Below are 7843 nucleotides of genomic sequence, written 5' to 3'. Positions count from 1 at the left end.
ACCAGGAATAGGACAAACAATCTTTGCTCCACACTACCTTCCTCCTCCTTTCCTCTCCTAAATCTATTATTTTCTCTGGCCCGACGTGAGTTCGTGCAGTTTGAACCATACAGTCTTACAGCATAGAACCAGGCCCTTTGCTCCAATGTCTCCATGCTGACTGTGTTGCCCAGTGAGTTTACCCCATCACCCACACTTGGCCCATAGCTCTTTAAAAGCTCTCCCATCTGTGTACTTATCTAGATGGCTTTTATACTTGCCTCAATCACTATTTCTGGCAGCTCATTCCAAATCCGCACTGCTCTTTGTGTGACAAAGCTGCTCTTGCTCCTTTAGGAGATCGAATGCAAGGGGCACTGCATTGTTAATGACAGGACCCATTCATGCACAGAGGGACCTCGGGGGTCCAAGTCTATCAATATCATCATTTTGCGCCATTGCCTTCTTCTGGGCAATGTCTTTATAGGATGGGTGAGCCGAGCCATTATCGATATTCTTCAGATATTGTCAGTGGTTGCATAACCAGGATTTGTGCTATGCTCAGTGGACCATCCACCACCCGCTCCAGTGGCGTCACGTGACCGTGAGTGGGGAGGTAGGGAGAAGGCTAAACATGTGCTACACCTTGCCCAAAGGTGACCTGCAGTCCAGTGGAGGGAAGGAGCACCTTTTACCTGCTTTGGTCGAGACGTCTCTCCCCACTGCCACTCAAGTCCGTAGCTCCCTGAAAGTGGTGGCACAGTTTGATGGGGTGGTAAAGCAGGCATATGGAATACTTGGCTTTATTAGTTGAAAGACTGAGTTAGAGTCAGTAACTAATGTTTATAAAACTTTATAAAACTTTAGTTAGACTGCATCTGGAGTATTGCATTCAGTTCTGCTCACAATCCCCCCCCTCCCATTATAGGAAGGATGTGGAGGCTTTGGGGAGGGTTCAGAAGAGGTTTAGCAGGGATAGAAGGTATGAACTATAAGAAAAGTTGGGAAAACAGGCTGTTTTCTCAGGAGTTGTGGAGGCTGATAGGAGACCTGATAGATGTTTATAAGATTACGAGAGGTGTAGATACAGTAGACAGCAAATATCTGTCTGCTCCAAGTGTGGCCTCATCACGGCAGTAGAGGAGGCCATGGGCTCTCCAGCTGCCAGAAAAAGCAGGATCTCCCTGTGGCCACCCATTTTAATTCCACTTCCCATTCCCATTCCAACATGTCAGTCCATGGCCTCCTCTACTGCTGTGATTAGGACACACTGAGTTCAGACGAGCAACAGCTTACATTCTGTCTGGGTAGCCTTCAACCTGATAGCATGAACATCAATTTCTCGAACTCCCAATTCCTTACTATTCCCCATTCCCATTTCCCTCTCTCACCTTATCTCCTTACCCGCCCTCTGCTGCTCCTCCCCCTTTCCTTTCTTCCATGGCCTTCTCTACTCGCCTATCAGATTCCCCCTTCTCCAGCCCTTTACTTCTTTCACCAATCAACTTCCCATCTCTTTACTTCATCCCTCCCCCTCGCTGGGTTTCACCTTTTACCTACTCCCTTGTATTTCTTCCTCCCCTACCCCCACCTTCTTATTCTCTCTTCTCGTCGTTTTTCACCAGTCCTGATGCAAAGTCTTTGTCCAAAACGTTGACTGTTTACTCTTTCCTTTGGATGCTGCCAGGCCAGCTGAGTTCCTCCCGTGTTTAATGTGTGTTGCACCACATTTACTAATCCTTCCTCAAAGGTTCAAAGGTTAATTTCATTATCAAAGTATGTATGCAGAATACAACTCTGAAATCTGTCTTCTCCAAAAAGCCATAGAATAGAGAGAACCATGAACAGTTGAAGTCAGAAGTTTACATACACCTTACCCAAATACATTTAAACTCAGTTTTTCACAATTCCTGACATTTAATCCAAGAAAACATTCCCTTTCTTAGGTCAGTTAGGATCACTACTTTATTTTAAGAATCTGAAATGTCAAAATAATAGTAGAGAGAATGATTTATTTCAGCTTTTATTTCTTTCATCACTTTCCCAGTGGGTCAGAAGTTTACATACACTTTGTTAGTATTTGGTAGCATTGCCTTTAAATTGTTTAACTTGGGTCAAACGTTTTGGGTCGCCTCCCACAAGCTTCTCACAGTTAGTTGCTGGAATTTTATTCCATTCCTCCAGACAGACGGAGTAACTGAGTCAGTTACTGAGTCAACTGGTGTAACTGAGTCAGGTTTGTAGGCCTCCTTGCTCGCACACACTTTTTCAGTTCTGCCCACAAATTTTTTATCGGATTGAGGTCAGGGCTTTGTGATAGCCACTCCAATACCTTGACTTTGTTGTCCTTAAGCAATTTTGCCACAACTTTGGAGGTTTGCTTGGGGTCATTGACCATGCGGAAGACCCATTTGCGACCGAGCTTTAACTTTCTGGCTGATGTCTTGAGATGTTGCTTCAATATATCCACATAATTTTCCTTCCCCGTGATGCCATCTATTTTGTGAAGCGCACCAGTCCCTCCTGCAGCAAAGCACCCCACAACATGATGCTGCCACCCCCATGCTTCACGGTTGGGATGGTTTTCTTTGGCTTGCAAGCCTCACCCTTTTCCCTCCAAACATAATGATGGTCATTATGGCCAAACAGTTCAATTTTTGTTTCATCAGACCAGAGGACATTTCTCCAAAAAGTAAAATCTTTGTCCCCATGTGCACTTGCAAACTGTAGTCTGGCTTTTTTATCGTCCCGCCACCCCACTAGGAATAGGGTTCCCCTGGTCCTCCCCTACCACCCCACCAGCCTCCGGGTCCAACATATTATTCTCCGTAACTTCCGCCACCTCCAACGGGATCCCACCATTTCCCTCCCCCCCCCCCCCGCTTTGCGCAGGGATCGCTCCCTACGCAACTCCCTTGTCCATTCATCCCCCCCATCCCTCCCCACTGATCTCCCTCCTGGCACTTATCCGTGTAAGCGGAACAAGTGCTACACATGCCCTTACACTTCCTCCCTTACCACCATTCAGGGCCCCAGACAGTCCTTCCAGGTGAGGCGACACTTCACCTGTGAGTCGGCTGGGGTGATATACTGCGTCCAGTGTTCCCGATGTGGCCTTCTATATATTGGCGAGACCCGATGCAGACTGGGAGATCGTTTTGCTGAACACCTACACTCTGTCCGCCAGAGAAAGCAGGATCTCCCAGTGGCCACACATTTTAATTCCACATCCCATTCCCATTCTGACATGTCTATCCACGGCCTCCTCTACTGTAAAGATGAAGCCACACTCAGGTTGGAGGAACACCACCTTATATTCCGTCTGGGTAGCCTCCAACCTGATGGCATGAACATCGACTTCTCTAACTTCCGCTAGGCCCCACCTCCCCCTCGTACCCCATCTGTTACTTATTTTTATGCACACATTCTTTCTCTCACTCTCCTTTTTCTCCCTCTGTCCCTCTGAATATACCTCTTGCCCATCCTCTGGGTCCCCCCCCCTGTCTTTCTTCCCGGACCTCCTGTCTCATGATCCTCTCATATCCCTTTTGCCAATCACCTGTCCAGCTCTTGGCTCCATCCCTCCCCCTCCTGTCTTCTCCTATCATTTTGGATCTCCCCCTCCCCCTCCCCCTCCCACTTTCAAATCCCTTACTAGCTCTTCCTTCAGTTAGTCCTGACGAAGGGTCTTGGCCCAAAACGTTGACTGTACCTCTTCCTAGAGATGCTGCCTGGCCTGCTGCGCTCACCAGCAACTTTGATGTGTGTTGCTTCAATCGCCCACCTACCTGATTTACAGTGACCAATTAATCTACCAACCTCCCCACATCAGGTGGAAACTGGACCTCCTGGGAAGGGAGCAGGGAGGGTATGCAAACAGCGCACAGGTTCAACACGATAGTATGGGATCTCGCCGTGCGTCATTAGGCGCTGTTTGTTCTGATTATAACTCAGAACATGTAGGTTATCCTAAAAGATGCAACTTGCACCAATGTCACTCGACTCACACTAATGTAGTTATTTTATTTATTTTGTCCAATATCTATAGTGCATAATATCTGTTAGTTTTCTCAGAATCATAATTCAAGCGTGTTGCTATTGTCTTTGAGTTTGTTATTCCAGCAGATCACAGGAACCAGCCTCCCCACTATGCATTCGGTCGACACCTCATTGCCTCAGTAAAGCTTCCAGCACAATCAAAAACCACATCCTGGACATTCTCTCTTCTCCTCCCTCCCATCAGACAGGACATACAAAAGCCTGAAAGCATGTAGGGTAGCTTCTATCCCACTGTTATCAGGCTCGTGAACTGATGTCTTGCATGTGGTCTTTTGGCCTCACATTCCGCCGCGTTATGACCTTGCACTTTATCATTTACCTGCACGGTGCTTTTTCAGTAGCTGTTACGCTTTATTCTGCGTAGTTATTGTTTTACCTTATTCTGTCGCAACGCGCTGTGTAATGATTTGATCTATATGAGCTCTGTATGCAAGACAAGTTTTTCACTGTATCTCTACACGTGACAATAATAAGCCAATTTTTTTGCGGCAGCAGTACAGAGCAAACACATATAATTACTATAAGCTACAAAGTAAATAACTAGTGCAAAAGATGAACAATGAGGTGGCGTTCGTGGGCCGTTTGGAACTGATGGTGGAGGGGATTAATACAGTCTGGGTCTGCAGGTAGTAATGAGAAGAGGGCATGTCCCAAATGGCGATGGTCCTTAATGATAATTGCTGCAAACGGTTAATATTCATGACATTTATATTTTGTAAACATGAGGAATTCTGCAGAAGCTGGAAATTCAAGCAACACACATCAAAGTTGCTGGTGAACGCAGCAGGCCAGGCAGCATCTCTAGGAAGAGGTACAGTCGACGTTTCAGGCCGAGACCCTTCGTCAGGACTAACTGAAAGAAGAGTTAGTAAGAGATGTGAAAGTGGGAGGGGGAGGGGGAGATCCAAAATGATAGGAGAAGACAGGAGGGGGAGGGATGGAGCCAAGAGCTGGACAGGTGATTGGCAAAAGGGATACGAGAGGATCATGGGACAGGAGGTCCGGGGAGAAGGAAAAGGGGGAGGGGGGGAAAGCCCAGAGGATGGGCAAGGGGTATAGTCAGAGGGACAGAGGGAGAAAAAGGAGAGAGAGAGAGAAAGGATGTGTGTATGTAAATATATACTGTGTGTGCCTGCTTGTGTCTATAAACTTGAACGTGAAAGCTGAAAGTTGGTATAGAAAGGGTCTCCATCAAAAGTGTTATCGTCAGTGAGAGTTGCTGCCACCTTGTGGAGCTATCAGATACTACAGGCTTGTATTCATCTCTTCGTGACTGATGAAGGGTCTCGGCACAAAACATCAACAGCTTATTCCCCTCCATAGATGACCTGCTGAGTTTCTCCTGCATTTTGTATGTGTTGTTCACGATTTCCAGCATTTTCAGAACCTCTCCAGACCATAATGAGCTTCTTAGTTACCTAACAGGCCATGCATTCGGGGAGTGCGTCAGCTGAGGCCTGGGTTCTGAGGAGAGATAGGTGGGCAATTCCAGAGAAGCTGGCTTCACTGGTGTGAGCTGTGTGAGTGTGTAGTAAGTGGAGATGTGAAGGAGACATCACAAATCTCTGCATTTCCTTCTTCCTGTGAAGGTTCTGCTGACCTGACCTGTGGCTTTCTCCTGCACAAGCCTGCATCCAATGTGCGGCTTGGTTTGAATGACTCCTCCCTAAAGTGACAGCAGTTTAGTTTACTCTGACCATTACTCCAACTGTATTTTATCCTTCCTCACAATCCTGTCAACTCCCTGTGGCGCTGCCACTCACTGCACACGAGGGGTTAAGCCACCCCAGCGCTCTTTGGCATGTGGAAGCTTTAGAGAGGGTGCAGACAGGATTCACCAGCGCGCTGCCTGAATTAGAGAACATGTCTTCTGAGGTAAGCTTGAACGAGCTGGGGCTTTTGTCTTTGGAGCGAATGAGGACGAGAGGTGATTTGATAGAGGTGTGCAGGATGATAAGAGGCATAGATTGAATGGAAAGCCAGAGAATTTTTTTCCAAGGTGGAAATGGCTAATATGAGGGGGCATAATGTTAAGTTGATTGGAGAAGAGTAAAGAGGGGATAAGTCAGAGATAAGTTTTATATACAGAGTGGTGAGTGCATAGAGTGCCTGGCAGGGGGTGGTGGTAGAGGCAGATAAATTGGAGACATTTAAGAAACAGTTAGATAGGCACATGGTTGGTGGAACAATGGAGGGCTATGTAGGAGGGAAGGGTTTGATTGATCTCAGAGTCGGTTAAAAGGTCAACAGAGCATTATGGGCCTGTTCAGTGCTGTAATTTTCCATGTTCTGTGAATTCAGAATACCCAGGGGAAAGCTATTGAGTCACAGGGAGGATGTGCAAACTCCACACACCCAGAGGTCAGGACCAAACCTGGGTGAGGCAGCGAGTCTGTTAGCTGCAGCATTGCGCTACCTGGAACTGTTCAGTTGTACGTGCTGGATGTGTTCTGTTGGTGCTGGAATGTGCAGTGGCCCTGGCAGGCTCCCCCAGCACATCGTTAGGCTGTGTTGGTCGTTAATGCAAGCGATACATTTCACTGTATGTTCTGATATATATATATGATAAATAAATGAATCTGAATCTGTGCAGGTCCTGAAAGGATTTTGGTTAACAGAGGAGATCAGGGGAAATATTGTACCAAAAACAAAAGTGTACACGGTGGCGTAGCTAGTGGTAGGTCAAAAGACTTTGACTATTTTTCGAAATCGGCAACAAGAGATTAAAATGTCAATGAGGACAGAGAAGATTGATTACAATAGAAAACTAGTAAGTTACAGAAAGCTGCTGGTAGAGGCTCAGAAACGTCATCTACTCTGCTCATGGACCATTTGTCCCACTCCCGTTAGGGAGGAGGCTAAGGAGCACCCGTGCCAGGAATACCAGACTGAAAAACAGTTACTATCCCCAAGCCATAGTACTACTCAACACCTCCACCCACCAACCCACCACCACTACTTTATCATTTCCTGTCAGTCACCTTATGTACTCTTGTGCCTAGTGTAACTTTATGGACACACAATCAATTATGCATTTATATTTATTGTGTTTTTAATTATTATTCTTTACAACATTGTGCTTTCTTTGTGCTGCATCAAGTGCAGAGTTGTCAGTACCTCCAGTTGAACTTTGTCTTTTTGTGTGTTTTCCCCCTAGCCGTCAGTCTGTGCTTTTGTATTGCCATGTTCTCCTGTCCCTGCTCTTGCTCTACTCTGGCCCCTGTATTATTGAGTACTCTGCCTCTCACCTGTTGCTCATTAATTACCTGTATTGCTGCCACTTCTGTCTCATTGTGCTCCACCTATCATCTGCCTCTCTGTTTATTGCCAGACTGTGTCAGCAAATTTTCCTGACCCTTTTGTATGTGTACTCTGTCTGTCTGAATATCAACTCTGCTTGTTTCCTGATTCTGGTTTTTGGATTTCTCTGGATGTTTTGATCTCTGCCTGAACTTTGACGCTGACTTTGTTTGCACCTCGGGATTTGTTACTCTATGAGGTATCGATATCACTGTGTGCACAGTACTGGGTCTGCAATTGGATCCCTGCTCCAGTGTCCTAACAAGAGTAATAATTATTTTTTTCTCTCCTTTACGATTGAGTACTGGAAATGCCTTTAAACAATCTTGAATATTGAAGTAAATGACAAGAGCTTCTACAGATATTTAAAAAGGATGAGGGTGGCTGAGGTGAGTGTATGCCATTGTGAATTAATGAGGTGGCAGATAGATCCAGGGGCTCCTCAGCTTATCAATGGCCTGGCCCACACCACCAGGTTCAAGAACAGTTTCTTCCCTTCAACCAT

This window comes from Mobula birostris, chromosome 5, assembly GCF_030028105.1.
Source record: "Mobula birostris isolate sMobBir1 chromosome 5, sMobBir1.hap1, whole genome shotgun sequence".
Taxonomy (NCBI): domain Eukaryota; kingdom Metazoa; phylum Chordata; class Chondrichthyes; order Myliobatiformes; family Myliobatidae; genus Mobula; species Mobula birostris.
The sequence above is the reverse complement of the archived record's forward strand: the minus strand, read 5'-3'. Positions refer to the sequence as shown.